Genomic DNA, 14578 nt, shown 5'->3' on the forward strand with positions numbered 1-14578 from the left:
GCTTTTCTGGAATAACTTGCCAGCTGTCTGCATTGACCTCTTCAATTTCCAGAAAAGCACGGACGATCTCATGTAAAATCATCAGTGCTTTTCCGGAAAAACTATGCTGCTCCCGTTCAGGCAAAAGTCCTTTCCCGGAAAACTGTTCCGGAAAAGGGCCAGTGTAGACAGCACAGATTTCTTTTCCGCAAAAAAGCCCCAATTGTGAAAATGACGATTGGGGTTTTTTTGCGGAAAAGCGCATCTAGATTGGCACGGATGTTTTTCTGCAAAAAGTGCTTTTCCGGAAAAGCATCCTGCCAATCTAGACGCACTTTTTCCGAAAATACTTTTAACGGAAAACTTATCCGTTATAAGCATTTCCGGAAAATCATGCCAGTGTAGACGTAGCCTCTCTGAGAAGGCATAGCAGGTTCTGTAGGGGTGTAGGGTGTCTAAGAAACATTGGGGATATATGTAAGCTATAGGATCTCAGGGAGTAGGAGTATAGTGTCTGTGGGGTATGTAATGGTTGTGGGGTGTGTGGAAGTATGCGTATGGTGACTCGAGTGGGTTTGTAGGGGTTATAGGGATTCTGTGGGATACAGCGGGTGTATTTAAGGATACAGAGCTTGGGGGCATGTAAAAAGGCGGGTGTCTGGGAGCAGAGATTGTGCATAGGGCCTTTAGTGGGAGTGTAGCGATTATAGGATAGAAGATCTCAATGGGGAATGCATAGGGAGTCTGCAGGGAGAATGTGGGGCGTTTTGGAAGGGTAGGGAAAGGAGTTGTATGTGGAGATATGTACAATGATATAAATAGCTGGAGTTCCCTCCAGAGCTATTTGACTGCCAATCTGCACCTCTAAGATGCATTTATATACAGCACCTGTACCACAATGCCATATGCTTATTGGGTAGTCAAGTCGACTACTTACTCCCCCTTCCCCTTGCTGCCTCTGTGTCAACTATATTTAAAATGAAGAGCTACAGCAGGGGTAGTGAGCTTATTAAATTTAAAATGCAGAGCTGCAACAGGGTTAGCTCCTGGGGCCAGTGTGAGCCCAGACTGCTTAGTCCTGGCTCACATTGGCCCAGGGAAGTTAACCCTGCTGTGACTCTATAGTTTAAATGTAGCAGGAGCCGAGCTGCATTGCCCAACTCCCGATACATTTAAACTTCAGAACCACAGGGAGAGGGGGGAGGGTAGTGAGCACACCCTATTATCAGCTCCTCAGTTAAGGTTGTGCTGGAATTTTCATTGAAATAAAAATTTAAACCTAATTTTTAAAAAATGAAAATAAAGTTTACCTGGCTACAATTAGGGTTAGTATATAGTTTGGGAGTGAAAATGATTTAAAATTAAGTCTATTATTTACCTTATTAATAATTCTTCTGATACAGTCAAGCATGGTGCCTAGATTTCAGTTTTGCCCTGTAAAGACAGACTGTATTGAATAGACCTCAACATGGAATTTGGCCCAGTGAGTGCCCAACTGTGTATTATTTTACTACCTCCTTGGCTTCTGTGGATGGAAGCATGGGGGACCTGTTAAAGTAGTGCTTGTGCATGTAAGAAACGTGTACATGTTGTTTAGAGAAAGTAGTGGTATTCGTACCTTCTTCATAGCATAGCAATAGCTTGTTAGCAGCTGTGAAATGCTTGGCAAATCCAATTCTAACTTTTTTGCACAATCCTCAAGAGAACTGCTTTAAATTGAAATATGCAAATTAAAATATGCAGACTTCGTAACTGCAAACCACATGTTCTACTCAATTATAAAACCTGACATCCAAGAAAAAAAAGTGTTCATTTTGTCACAAAAATTAAAATGCTTTTAGAGAGGAAGGTCCTTTGTATAAATTCACATAACCCAGGAGAACAAAGCAATCCACATTTGGTAAGTGGTATGACAAGAATAGCTACAGTCCTCCTAAAGGTTTTTTTTTTTAAAAAAAGAGAAGTTGCATGATCATATAGATTATTTTATAACATTAGATTAAGTGCTATATAACAATGAGATTATTTTAAAATAATGTAATACAAAAATAAATATGGGCTACGCCTACACTGGCACCCTTTTCCGGAAATGCTTAAAACGGAACAGTTTTCCGTGATAAGTATTTCCGGAAAAAGAGCGTCTAGATTGGCACTTTTTGTGAAAAAGTGTCTGTGTCAATCTAGACGTGCTTTTGCACAAGAAAGCCCCGATCGCCATTTTCACCATCGGGGCTTTTTTGCAGAAAACAATACCGTGTTGTCTAGTGTGGAGGCAGGAAAAGGGAATAAGGCAATTTCTTCCACACTACACTGGCCCTCTTGCGCAAAAGCATTTGCGCAAGAGGGCTTTTGCCCGATTGGGAGCAGCATAGTATTTCCTCAAGAACACTGACAATCTTACATGAGATCGTCAGTGTTCTGGTGGAAATTCAAGTGGCCAGTGTAGACAGCTGGCAAGTGTAGATAGTGTAGTCAGCTGGCAAGTTTTTCCGCAAAAGCAGCTGCTTTTGCGGAAAAACTTGCCAGTCTAGACGCAGCCGAAGTATTTCATTAGCTGCATTGCTACTCGGAGGAAGGAGGGGCAGTGATCTCAACTCTATGTCTTGGATGGGGGAGACCAGGAAACTGACCCAGCAGGATAGGGTGGTGAGGAGCCCCAGAGAGCAAGAAGGTGACTGGCAGTGGCCTTGTCAGCAACCTGGAAAGCATCCCCAAAGGGGTCTGTGCCAGCACCCTGTCCCAGTGGAGCAGCAAGCAGGGTAAATGTGCACAGCGGGTTGCTCTGGATGCTAGTAGTGATTTTAGGTGTGTTTTTTAAAGCAGTGTTTCTCAACCTTGTTTTATAAAGTACTCCTTTGTTTAAAAAAAAAAAATTATAAGCACCCCCAGAGCCACCTGCGGGCAGGAGCGCAGCAGTTGGGCACATAGAGGAGCTCAGCAGACTGGCGGGGGCTCCGGGTCCTGGAGAAACTAGTCCCAAGGGGCGGGCAGTGCTTTGTGGGCTGTTCCTCCCATGCCGGCCAGAGCTGGGGTCCCTGGCCCGGGCCTGCGCCTGCTGTTCCACGGAGCCGCTCAGCCCCGCTCCAAGAGCAACAAGGGCAGCATCTGGGTGTAGTGTGCTGGGGCCTGTCCCAAAGCACACGGGTGACAGAGGAGCATGGGGAGCCCGCTGGGGGTGCCATTGGCACCTCGTGGGGCAGCAGCCGGCCAGCCTCCTCTCTGCCCTCCACCCATTGGGACCAAGGTGGAGGGCATGTTCCAGTATCTGCTCCGCCGGCTTTCAGTCCCGGTCCTGTCCAGTCCGGGCACCGAACTGCGCAATAGGGACAGCAGCAGCTTCCAAGCCAGGGGCACTAGGCTTCCGGCAGGCCTTTGAAGTGCCCACTCCTACTGCCCGGCCTGAAGGAGCAAGTGGCCCGCTAATGCTGAGCTCGCCATGTGGGGCTGTACACTCCCACCCCAGCCTGGCACCCCCCTAGCGTGGCGCCCGAGGGCAACTGCCCCCCCGACCGCCCTTGCTACGCCACTGCTGCAGAGTCAGGCACCCCCAGCATCCCCCAACACAATGCCTGGGTCGCTCTTTTCTGCAAATGCTTTTAACGGAAAAACTTTTCCGTTAAAAGCATTTGTGGAAAATCATGCCAGTCTAGATGTAGCCTTCAGGTCCAAGGAAAATGCAGTTTTGGGTCCAGCTTCCTGGGATTAGGGTTAGGGTTGCGCAAGAACCTGCCAGTGTAGACATAGCCAAGGAGTCCTCAAGGCGTCCCTCCATGTGGTCCCCAAGATTGTCCCCCTAATTCAATCTTTCCTTCCCTATTTATCCATTAGTATTACAATAACATGTCACTCAAAAACTTGTCAGGCAAGCACTTTTTAAAGGTTAGGCAAGAGCTTTTCTTCTGATCATCACTTTAACCAGATGCGTTTTTTTCTTTTTCAGTCTCCATGCCTAGGGGCCCTGATAGATATATGTCTTAGGGCATTTAGACAAACTTCCTGTTTTCCTAAATGTCTAGCTCAGCGATTTCACTAGAGAGTTGGGCCTCAGGAAGGAGGTGGGATCAAATTGCCCTCTCTGTGGCACTCAAACCCTCTTTTTTCCCCCTCCCTGACTGTGGACATGCGGAAGCTGCAGTCTAGGTCTAATTTGGGCCTGTTAGGTTGGTTGCTAGAATTTAAGCAGTAAGCAATAGTGGTTCAGGCACATTACTGGATTTGCTGAAATCTCCCCGCACAGTGACCTCACGGAGGGTATGTCTACACTACAGAGTTAGTTCGAACTAACAGAGGTTAGTTCGAACTAACTTTGATAGGCGCTACACTAGCGCTCCGCTAGTTCAAACTTAATTCGAACTAGCGGAGCGCTTAGTTCGAACTAGGTAAACCTCATTTTACGAGGATTAAGCCTAGTTCGAACTAGCTAGTTCGAATTAAGGGCTGTGTAGACCCTTAATTCGATCTAGTGGGAGGCTAGCCCTCCCCAGGTTTCCCTGGTGGCCACTCTGGCCAACACCAGGGAAACTCGTATGCCCCCCTCCCGGCCCGGACCCCTTAAAGGGGCACGGGCTGGCTACGGTGCCCGTGCCAGGTGCAAGCCTGCCAACACCCAGCCAGCAGACCCTGCACCTGGCACGGATCGAGCCAGCCACCCGATGGCCCCCAGCCCTCCCCCTCTTCCCGGGACCAGGCTGGCGGCTCCCGGGAGCTTGCCCGGGACCGCAAGAGGCGGGCACCCGCCTGGGCTAGTGCGGACATCGTGGACCTTGTCCACGATCTCCGCACTAGGCACAGGAAAGTGGCCGGCTTGGGCAGGAGAGCTGCCAGCCTGGCCACCCAGGAGCAGGTGTGCATGAAAATCAAGGGGGTCCACTGAGACCCCCGACCCTGAGCCCTGAGCTTACAATGGCCGTCGTGGGTCAGACCAAAGGTCCATCTAGCCCAGTAGCCTGTCTGCCGACAGCGGCCAACCCTAGGGACCCTGGAGGGGATGGACCGAAGACAGTGACCAAGCCATTTGTCTCGTGCCATCCCTCTCCAGCCTTGCACAAACCTTGGGCAGGGACACCACTCCTACCCCCTGGCTAATACCACTCCATGGACCCAACCTCCATGACTTGATCTCACTTCCCTTTAAACTCTGTTCTAGATCTAGCCGTCACAGCCTCCTGCAGCAAGGAGTTCCACAGGTTGACTCTTTGCTTTGTGAAGAACAACTTTCTCTTACTAGTTTGAAGCCTGCTACCCATTCCTTTCCTTTGGTGTCCTCTAGTCCTTCTTTATGGGAACTAATGAAGAACTTTTCTGTATGCACCCTCTCCACCCCACTCCTGCTTTTAGAGACCTCTATCCTGTCCCCCCTCCATCTCCTCTTTTCTAAGCTGAGAAGTCCCAGTCTCTTTAGCCTCTCTTCATATGGGACCTGTTCCCAACCCCTGATCATTGTAGTTGCCCTCCCCTCTCCCACCCTTTTCCCAGTCTCCCCCAGTTTTGTTCAATAAAGACAGATTCCATTTTTGACCACAATTATCCTTTATTTTGTACATCAAGAAAAGGGGCTAGGGAAGGGTAAGTGGAAGGAGGTGAGGGAGGAATGGGGTACGAGCCCCCGATGGGGAGGACTGGGCTGGCTCTGCGGGCTTCTGGGGGTGGAAGCTCTCCTGCAGCCCCCCAATTGCCCCCTCTCCCCAGATGGCAGCCTGTGGCAAGTGCAGCCGGGCTGATGGCCGAGTGGTGTGATGTGCCCAGTGTGGGTACTCCGGGCACTCCAAGCCAGGACTGGTTTTCAAGCGGGGCACCCCTGAGAACTGTCTGTCTGGGGTGGGGGTCGGGTCCCTTTAAGCACAGCCCTCGGCTAGCCTGAGACAGCATCTCCACGCTCTAAGTCCTCCTCTGATGCCCTGCCGGCACTGCTTCCGGCCATCCTTAAGCCCTGTTCAGGGTCCACTTAATGTGGACATTTTAGTTCGAATTAGCAAAACGCTAATTCGAACTAGTTTTTAGTTCTAGACACGTTAGTTCGAATTAGCTTAGTTCGAATTAACTAATTCGAACTAACTTAGTAGTGTAGACTCTATAGTGTAGACATACCCAGAGAGACCATGGCAACAGCCAGGTAGGAGAGGCTGCAGGGCAGGGTCAAACTCAGAGCAACCCCCTCCTCTCCCACAATGCACACACCTTGTGGCACTGCAGCAGGGAGTCTCTTTCTTGAGCTCTGACGTCGAGGCCCGAGAAAGAATTCAGGATCATGCACGTCGGCACGAGGAGGAGCTTCTTCTAGATGAGTGACGTTCCCGTGGAGAAGGTAAGAATCTCCTAGAGGTCTGGTACCGATGCAGCCTGATCCACCCAATGCTGGCCAAATTCAAGGCATGGTAAATAGGAGCTGAAGGTGGATGATTTCTTTTTCTCCTCCTAGGTCTTTGCCTCTTAGAATCACAGGGGATATTGGAGTTTGTCTTTTTGGTTTCCCGTTTCCCAGCTTCCCTCCTTCCACTGATGGGAGGGAGGCTGCTCCCGAGCCCTCACGGTGGGAAGTCCTGACAAAGAGAAGGGACAGGCAGATGCCCTGAGAGTGATTCCCACTGGTGACCTGATCCATCCCTGGGCCATCTGGGGGAACCCACAGATTCCTGCCCTGAGGAGACTCAGGATTTGGTGGTTCTCTTTAAGGCCCAGCAATAGAGCCAGAACCAATCGTCTGCTTGGGGTGTTGTTCTGCTTCTTCCCGGTGGTTGTCTTGGAGCAGTTCCTGAGTCTCTCTAGTGTTTCAGTGCTCCTAGAATGTTGGGGCTGGTGGTGCGGTGACTGTCACTCCCAACCCCCGGGTGTCAAGCAGAGGAAATCACCACGGTTACCACAACCCCCACATGGCCGCCGAGTTACAGGCTTCTCTGCTGTAGTTCTCATCACATATAGATTGAGGGGAAGTCCTGGCCAGGGCCATGCTAGACATTCTACGCATTAAGCCCCAGCACATTAAATACTTCATCTGGTTCTTGTGCTGTTAATGCCATCTGGCCCAACAAGGTATCTGTGGCTCATTTGTTCCCCTGGAGCTGTTAACAGCCTTATTGCACTCGCGTTCTGGGTCCACAGCAGCCTGTCACTTGCTCCCTGGTACCTGCTGCCGCACAAATGCCCCTTAATCAGTGGACTTCTTTTGCAGACAATTCCTCCCTTGCCTATGGCATCCAGGCAGACAGACTCCCTTTGGAAAAATTCTCCCTTGTGAGGGGTCTCAGCCATTTCCCCACATCAATCTATAGTTGATGTGTACAGCAGAGAAACCCTAAGGCAGGGGTGAGGGACCTGAGGCTTGGGAGTCAGATGTGGCCCTTGGCTTGCCTGGATCCGGCCCCTGAGGCTCAGGGCTGCACTTCCAACCCTAGTATTGGGGCTGGAGCACACAAAATCTACTAGCCTGGCCCCCCTAGGCTCTGCTGTGTGAGGGGAATATGGGGAGCGTCTTTCTGCTTCTCAGTTGTCAGTGAGAGTTTGTTAGTTTGTCTGTTTTGCCTCTCGCTTATGTGTGGTCCCCAACTAACTTTTCTGTGGGGCCTTCTTCTGCGACCTCTGACGCAAAAAAGGTTCCCCACCCATGGTCTAAGGGATGGTACCGTCTCTACACTCCCATCCTATAATAATAAAATGGGGGTAAGGGCGGATGCCCCTTCATCCCCCCCACTCAACTACAAGAACTAAGAGGTATAATCCAGCAAATAACCCTCCATACTGAGCGTTTGCCCCATATAAAAAGGGAAAAGGCTGCTTTTGTAGTGGCACTAGAACCTGTCACATACACCAATGAGCGCAGGAGAAAAGGAACATCTGGTCCCTGGGGTGGGATTACTAGATCTGTCAGTGTTTCTCAACCTTTTTTTTATAAAGTACTCCTTTAAAATATATGTATATATATGTACCGCCAGTACCTACAGTTTTCAGACACACCATTTTTTTTTCTACATTTCCAACACATTTGTTTAAACCACTTAATCGTAGCTGGGCGGGCAATGACATTTTTGGGTTTAAAAAGAAAAAAAATAATGAAATGCTGTAAAACTTAAAACAAAAATTCAGTTTTCTCCAAATTTCAGTTGTGTTAACATACCCCCCAGACTTCCTTTGAGTATACCTAAGGGTACACATACGATGGGTTGAGAAACACTGGGCTAGCTAACCTGCTCTTAAATATCTCCAGAGATCGGGATTTCACAACGTCCCTAGGCAATTTATTCTAGTATTTAACCACCCTGACAGCTAGGAAGTTTTTTCCTAATGTTCAGCCTAAACCTCCTTTACTGCAGTTTAACTCCATTACTTCTTCTCCTATCCTAAGAGGCCAAGGAGAAATATTTGTCTCCCCCTCCATGTGACATTCTTTTAGATACTTAAAAACCACTATCATGGCCCCTCTCAGTCTTCTCCTTTCCAGACTAAACAAGCCCATTTACTTTAGTCTTCCCTCACAGCTGGGCTGCATCTAGACTGGCATGATTTTGTGGACATACTTTTAACGGAAAAGCTTTTTCTATTAAAATTATTCCCGCAAAAGAGCATCTAGATTGGCACAGATGCTTTTGCGCAAAAGCATCCGTGCCCAGTCTAGACGTGCTTTTGTGCAAGAAAGCTCCGATGGCCATTTTAGCCATCGTGCTTTCTTGCGCAAAAAATTAAAGCGCCTGTCTACACTGGCCCTGAGCAGGAGCATCAAGGTATTTGCACAAGAAGCACTGAATTCTTACATTAGAACGTCAGTGCTCTTGCGCAAATTCAAGTGGCCAGTGTAGACAGCTGGCAAGTTTTTGTGCAGCAGCAGCTGCTTTTGCGCAAAATCTTGCCAGTCTAGACGCACCCCTCATGTTTTCTAGACCTGTAATCATTCTTGTTACTCTTCCCTGGACTATCTCCAGATTTTCCACTTATTTCTTAAAATTTGCACATGTATGTAATTCTCACCTTCCTCCCTTCCTTTCTTCCTTTCATTCTTGTAAACAACCCCTTAGATACTAACGTATTGCTAACAGGCTGCTAATTGGGTAAGATCTGAGTCGTAGATCAACCTGGAGGTATGGCTGGTCTTTCAAGATCAGAAGAATGCTTTAGTTGGGTCCCATTGGTCTGAACTAAGTACTCGGCAGTAAGTTCAATGTTTCGGGGGCGAGACAAGGAGTGAAAGGACTAAGGACTGGACGAAGGAGTCTGCACGTCTGAGCTGCTGCTTGCCAGTGAGGGAGGGGAAGGAATGTGATCTTTCTCGCTGGCTTGGTATGTCTTAGAAGAGAATCACTTCAGCTCTTGAGGGCATGGCTGCCCAGGGGCCGAGCTCAGGGGCCATGTGGGTGACCTGCCCTAGGGCTGCGATGGCATCAGGTACCTTCCACCAGTCTGCTCAGTCACTCAGTACATCCCAGGGAGCCGAGCGATTGTGCCCGTGAGTGGCACTCTCTGCTAGCCAATCACCTTAGGTCAGCAAGAGAGCGGCCAATGGCTCAGCTCAAAAGAGGGGCCTGAAGACCACGTGAGGCAAGCACGCTCCCTCGGAAATGTGTCGCAGGCACTTTCTCATTGGGGCAAGTCTGTCAGCCTGGAGCCTGTCTCCACCGCTTCTGTGCCTACCAGGGAAAGGAAGGCTGAGGCTCTGCAGCTTTCTGCCCCACGGTGGCTGGCTTTCAGGGAGAGCAGGTAGGAAGAGGGAGGGGGCCACTGGAGGCTTTAGCGGTCTGAGTGGCTCCGCCTGTGAAAAGAAAAGGCCAACCCACCTGTGTGTGGAGAATGTGGGGGTCAATCCCATGGCCTCTCGCATGCATAGCAAGTGGTCTGCCACCTGAGCTAATTCCCCTACCCTTGGGGAAGCTTTGTGACCCACCCACCTAGTTTCAGAGGCCACAATGTCCCCGCAGGTGCGCCAGGCTGATTTCTGAAAGGCTCACACGTGACCCCACTGCTTGTGGGCTGGCTAGCTCAGCTGGTTAGAGCATGGTGCTAATAACACCAAGGTCGTGGGTTCAAGCCCCATGCTGGCCACTTGCCGAGGGCAGGGTGGTGGAATGTCTTCCTTTAGCTGCCTGCTATGAACAGGGAGGCAAAAGCTTGAGGGCTAGGCCCAAAGCAGGCCAGTAGAGCTGCTAACCGGAGACTCCAGCATGCACAAAGCCTGCTGGGAGGAGGCTCTGACCACTGCTCTTCTCTCTCAGCTCCCTCCTTCACCCAGGGCCCGAAAGGGACTCGGCCTGGCCTGCTTCCCCCAATGGTACGGAAGACTCATCTCTTGCCTCCATTATCCCCACTGGGGTGACCTCATGGCCCAAATTGCTGCTGCTGCAGCGTCTCCCCCAAGGCACCCTACCGGGGGCAGGCTCTCTGGCCCAAGCCACAGACGGAGGCTCAAGAGTCACCAGCTCAGGCTAAGAGAGAGTTGGCTTAAGAGTGGGCCTGGGCCAGGTCAGGCCGGGCCTTCCCTGGACACCAGCCACCCAGTGCACAGAGCCAGCCCCTCTCCCGTCCCAGACACCTCACAGGGGAAGGAGCAGCAGGACAACGCTCCCCAAGGACATCAGCCCTCCCCCGCAGCTTCATTTGCTTTCTCCTTCTGGCCTCAGAGGATCCCTCTCTGGGAAGCAGCTTAGACAGAGGCACGGCACTCTAGTAGGCCAGCACACTCACACAGAAGCACAGGCTATTGTGGCACCCGAGAAAGCCCATTCAGCCCTGCCTAAGTTTGACATCAGAAGGCTCGACGTGCAGGAGAGGCCCCCCTCGTACGAAAACCCTCTGCTTTCGGCTAAGCCGCCACATTCTCGGTCACCCGCACGGCGTCGTGGGACCCTTCCAGTGGAATGGCTCCTGGAGGAAGACGTCATTCTCAATGGGCACCATTGATGCTCAAGGGACTTTCCTGTGAACTTTCCTTCTGGAGTCTAGAGAATGGCTTCTGCGGGGAAGACGGGAAATCCTGCCTGAAGGTGTGACTTGCGCACGGGACTCCCAACTCCCTCTGGTCACCTGGAATTTTCCACTCTCACTGCTGACAGATTGTTGTTTGCAAGATCCGGGATTGCTTCCTGCATGACAGCAGCCCTAAAAGGCCCCTGGAAACAGCTCCACTTGGCTGCTTTCCTGGTCAAACCTCTTGACTATGAATGTAGATTAAGAAGAGCACTCCAACCAAAAGATGAAGGATTTTCCAATCATTTGGAAGCACCGAGAGACTAAATAAGCCAACAGTTTTTTCCATCACTGCTACTATTCAGAGCCCAAAACTTTGCAATTATTGTATGTTCCCACAGGCTTTAAAAGTACAGGCAGAAGGGAAACAGCTTGTGGCAGCACACCTGCTGTGCCACGCAGCTACAGATCTGGCCTCAGCTGGGGCCAACGGAGGAGCAGTCGCCTGTAATGTGGTGTGGCTCTGGCCCAGGATAGTATGTGGCCCTTAGTTCCAGGCCTGGGGAATGGATGAAGCTAGTCCCAAGGCCCCATGATGGCTTCCCAGCTGCTCCTGGGGTAGAGCAACTGCCTGCTATATGGTTCCACCCCAGAAAAGCTGAGCAGTGACTGAGCGGCTCTGCTGAGAAAGGCAGGCCTCAAATTCTTGGGCTATGTCTAGACTGGCATGATTTTCCAGAAATGCTTTTAACAGAAAAATTTTCCGTTAAAAGCATTTTCGGAAAAGCGTGTCTAGATCGGCAGGATGCTTTTCTGCAAAAGCACTTTTTGCGGAAAAGCGTCCGTGGCCAATCTAGATGCGCTTTTCCGCAAAAAAGCCCCGATAGCCATTTTTGCGATTGGGGCTTTTTTGCAGAAAACAAATCTCTGCTGTCTACACTGGCCCTTTTGCACAAAAGTTTTTCAGAAAAATACTTTTGCCCGAACGGGAGCAGCATAGTATTTCCGCAAAAGCACTGACAATCTTACGTGAGATCGCCAGTGCTTTTGCAGAAATTCAAGCAGCCAGTGTAGACAGCTGGCAAGTTTTTCCGGAAAAGCAGATGATTTTGCAGAAAAACTTGCCAGTCTAGATACAGCCTTGGTGTGCATCCACACAGGGATACACCTTAGAGAGAACCCTGGACACAGCAGGCTGCCACCACCTGGGAGATGTTCCAGTTGCCAAGGTCCAGGCAGGTGAGGAGACACCAGAATCTCCCTTTGAGGCAGCCAATGGTGTCCTCCACCATGATGTGGCACCTGCTGAGTATGGCGTTGAACCATTTTTCCATGAGGTCAGGTTTCCTGTGTAGGGCTTCATCAGCCAGGGGTGCAAGATGTAGACTGCGTTACCCACGATGCACATAGGTATGTCTACCTCCTGAAGCCTGATGATGTGGTTGAGGAAGAAAGTGCTGGTGTGTGTTCTCTGGAAGAGGCTGGAGTTCCTGAACATGCGTGCGATGTTCTTCTGCATGCGGAAGTTATGGATTCACTGCTTGTCATCCCCCTGCTCCGTGATGATTTGGTCCCACCAGTCGGAGTTGTTCTCCCTGTGCCAGAAGTGATTGTGTACGATGTCCAGAGGAGACTGTAGTACATGAGAAGCACCTGGTCTGAGGGTGAGGAGGTGCCCCAGAATGACCTGCTGCTCCTGTTTTTGCAGTGCCATCAGGGCAGCCGGCATTAACTGCCCCAGGAGGTGCAGCAGGAGCTCTAAGAGCTGGTAACTGTTTTGTAGCAGGTCCAGCTCCATGGCAGAAGTCCTGTGGCATCCACAAGAGCAACCAGAGCAGGCAGTGAGAAGAGTTTGCTGCCCCTCAAGGAGACAGGCAATGGAGAGGAGATTGAGACATGGCTATAGAGGGGAGCCCCTTTAAGCACGAGCCTCAGATAACCTGAGGCAGAAGCTACAGGAAGCGACTGCTGTCCTGATGCCCTGACCAAAAGGCTTCCAGAGAGTTTTAAATGCGATTCAGGTTCCAACAAGTGTGGACGTGCTCCTTTGATATAATTCTGCCCTATTTCAATGGGGATTTGTAGTGTGGATGTGTTATTTTGAAACAACTATTTGGGGAGTTATTAATTCTGAAATAGGTTATTTTGAAATAATCTGGTAATGCAGATTAATAATCTGGTAGTGCAGTCCCTTAATGTGGATGTGCTACTTTAACTCAGATCCCCAGGAAGCACTGGGGAGTAATTACAGTGACTCTGGGGAGTAGTTATTTCGAAATAGCAGCAGTGACGCATCCACACTACTGCTATTTATTTCAAAATAATCATCATTCTTCATGGAAAGCAGCAGTCATTATTTTGAAAGAACCAGTTTATTTTGAAATAATGGGCTTGATCGGGTTCGTTATTCTGAAATAACAAAGAACATGTCTACACAGCAATTCTGTTATTTTGAAATACTATCAAGCTGGAGGACTTCTTACTTCGACTCCCGTAACCCTCGTGTCATGAGGAGAATGGGAAGTCAATGGAAGAGTGTTCTTCCTTTGTCTTCCTGTTGTGTAGAACACACCAAAGCCAAATTAAGCTATTTTAACTTCAGCTACATTAATTGCATATCTTAAGTTGCATAGCTTAATTTGACTTTTGCCCTGCAGTGTAGACAGATGTGCTCCTAAGGTACGTCTAGACTACAGGGTTTTGTCGACAGGAGTTTTGTCGACAGATACTCTCAACAAAGCTTCTGTCGACAAAGAGCGTCTAGACTACATTCAGTTCTGTCAACAAAGCAAGCTGCTTTGTCGACAAAACCCTGTAGTCTAGACACAACCCTACAGGCAATAACACCTTCTGTCGACAGAACTCTGTCGACAGAAGGCGTTATGCCTCGTAAAATGAGGTTTACCAGCGTCGACAAAACTGCTGAGTTCTGTCGACGTTATGTCGACAGAACTCAGCGGTAGTGTAGACGCAGGTATAGTTTTGTCGACAAAAGTCTACTTTTGTCGACAAAACTCTGTAGTCTAGACACACCCCTAGTGTGGACACTCCACTTGTTATTTCGAAATAAGGGCTTGTAGACTAGGACTTAAAGCAATCCAGCCCAGGGCACCAATCCAGACAGCCACGTCAAATACAATGAGGATTAGTGAAAATCTTGTTCATCATGCATAATGTTCTATCGAGCCCAAAGGGTGAGACATTACCTACCAGGTCAATGAATATCTCAGATCTCCCCCACATACAAGCTTATAGCCAATTCTTATTCACTAAACTAAAATTTATGAAGAAAGATCACATGCAGAAAGTGATGTGGTTAAAGTCATGTATAGAAAGGGATGACATCCTTAGGACAACTTCATAGTAGAGATGGTGAGCTGCAAAAAAGTTATGTCCAGAATCAATTCCTTAGGTTACAGTCCAAGCAGGCAGCCCATAGACAGAGTTTGTTCCAGTTCTTCCACAAGGATTAGCAGCATAATCCAGACTGGAGTCTTCAGTCTTGCAATTCAAGCTTCTTTTGACCAAGCGTAAGCAGAACTGAGATGACAAGTTCACGCCTTGCACTATGTCTATACTACCTCTTTTTTGCAAAGAGGCACTGCTAATGAAGCGCTCATTAGCAACTTCTCACACTTTGTTTGCATATTCTCTTCCGATGGTTTTTGCAGAAGAGGTTTTTGTGCCAAAAAAAAAAAAAAAAAAAAGCCGT

The 14578-nt window shown here is 49.3% G+C and overlaps 1 non-coding gene across 1 annotated transcript; it reads left to right on the forward strand.

Annotated features, from left to right (window-relative positions):
• The first annotated feature begins 9931 nt into the window (after positions 1–9931).
• TRNAI-AAU (transfer RNA isoleucine (anticodon AAU)) lies at positions 9932–10005 on the forward strand. Its single transcript has one exon. It is a non-coding gene; the product is annotated as a tRNA-Ile (tRNA).
• Positions 10006–14578: the final 4573 nt, after the last annotated feature.

This window comes from Pelodiscus sinensis, chromosome 19 (genome assembly GCF_052426305.1).
Source record: "Pelodiscus sinensis isolate ZL-2025 chromosome 19, ASM5242630v1, whole genome shotgun sequence".
Lineage (NCBI taxonomy): Eukaryota > Metazoa > Chordata > Testudines > Trionychidae > Pelodiscus > Pelodiscus sinensis.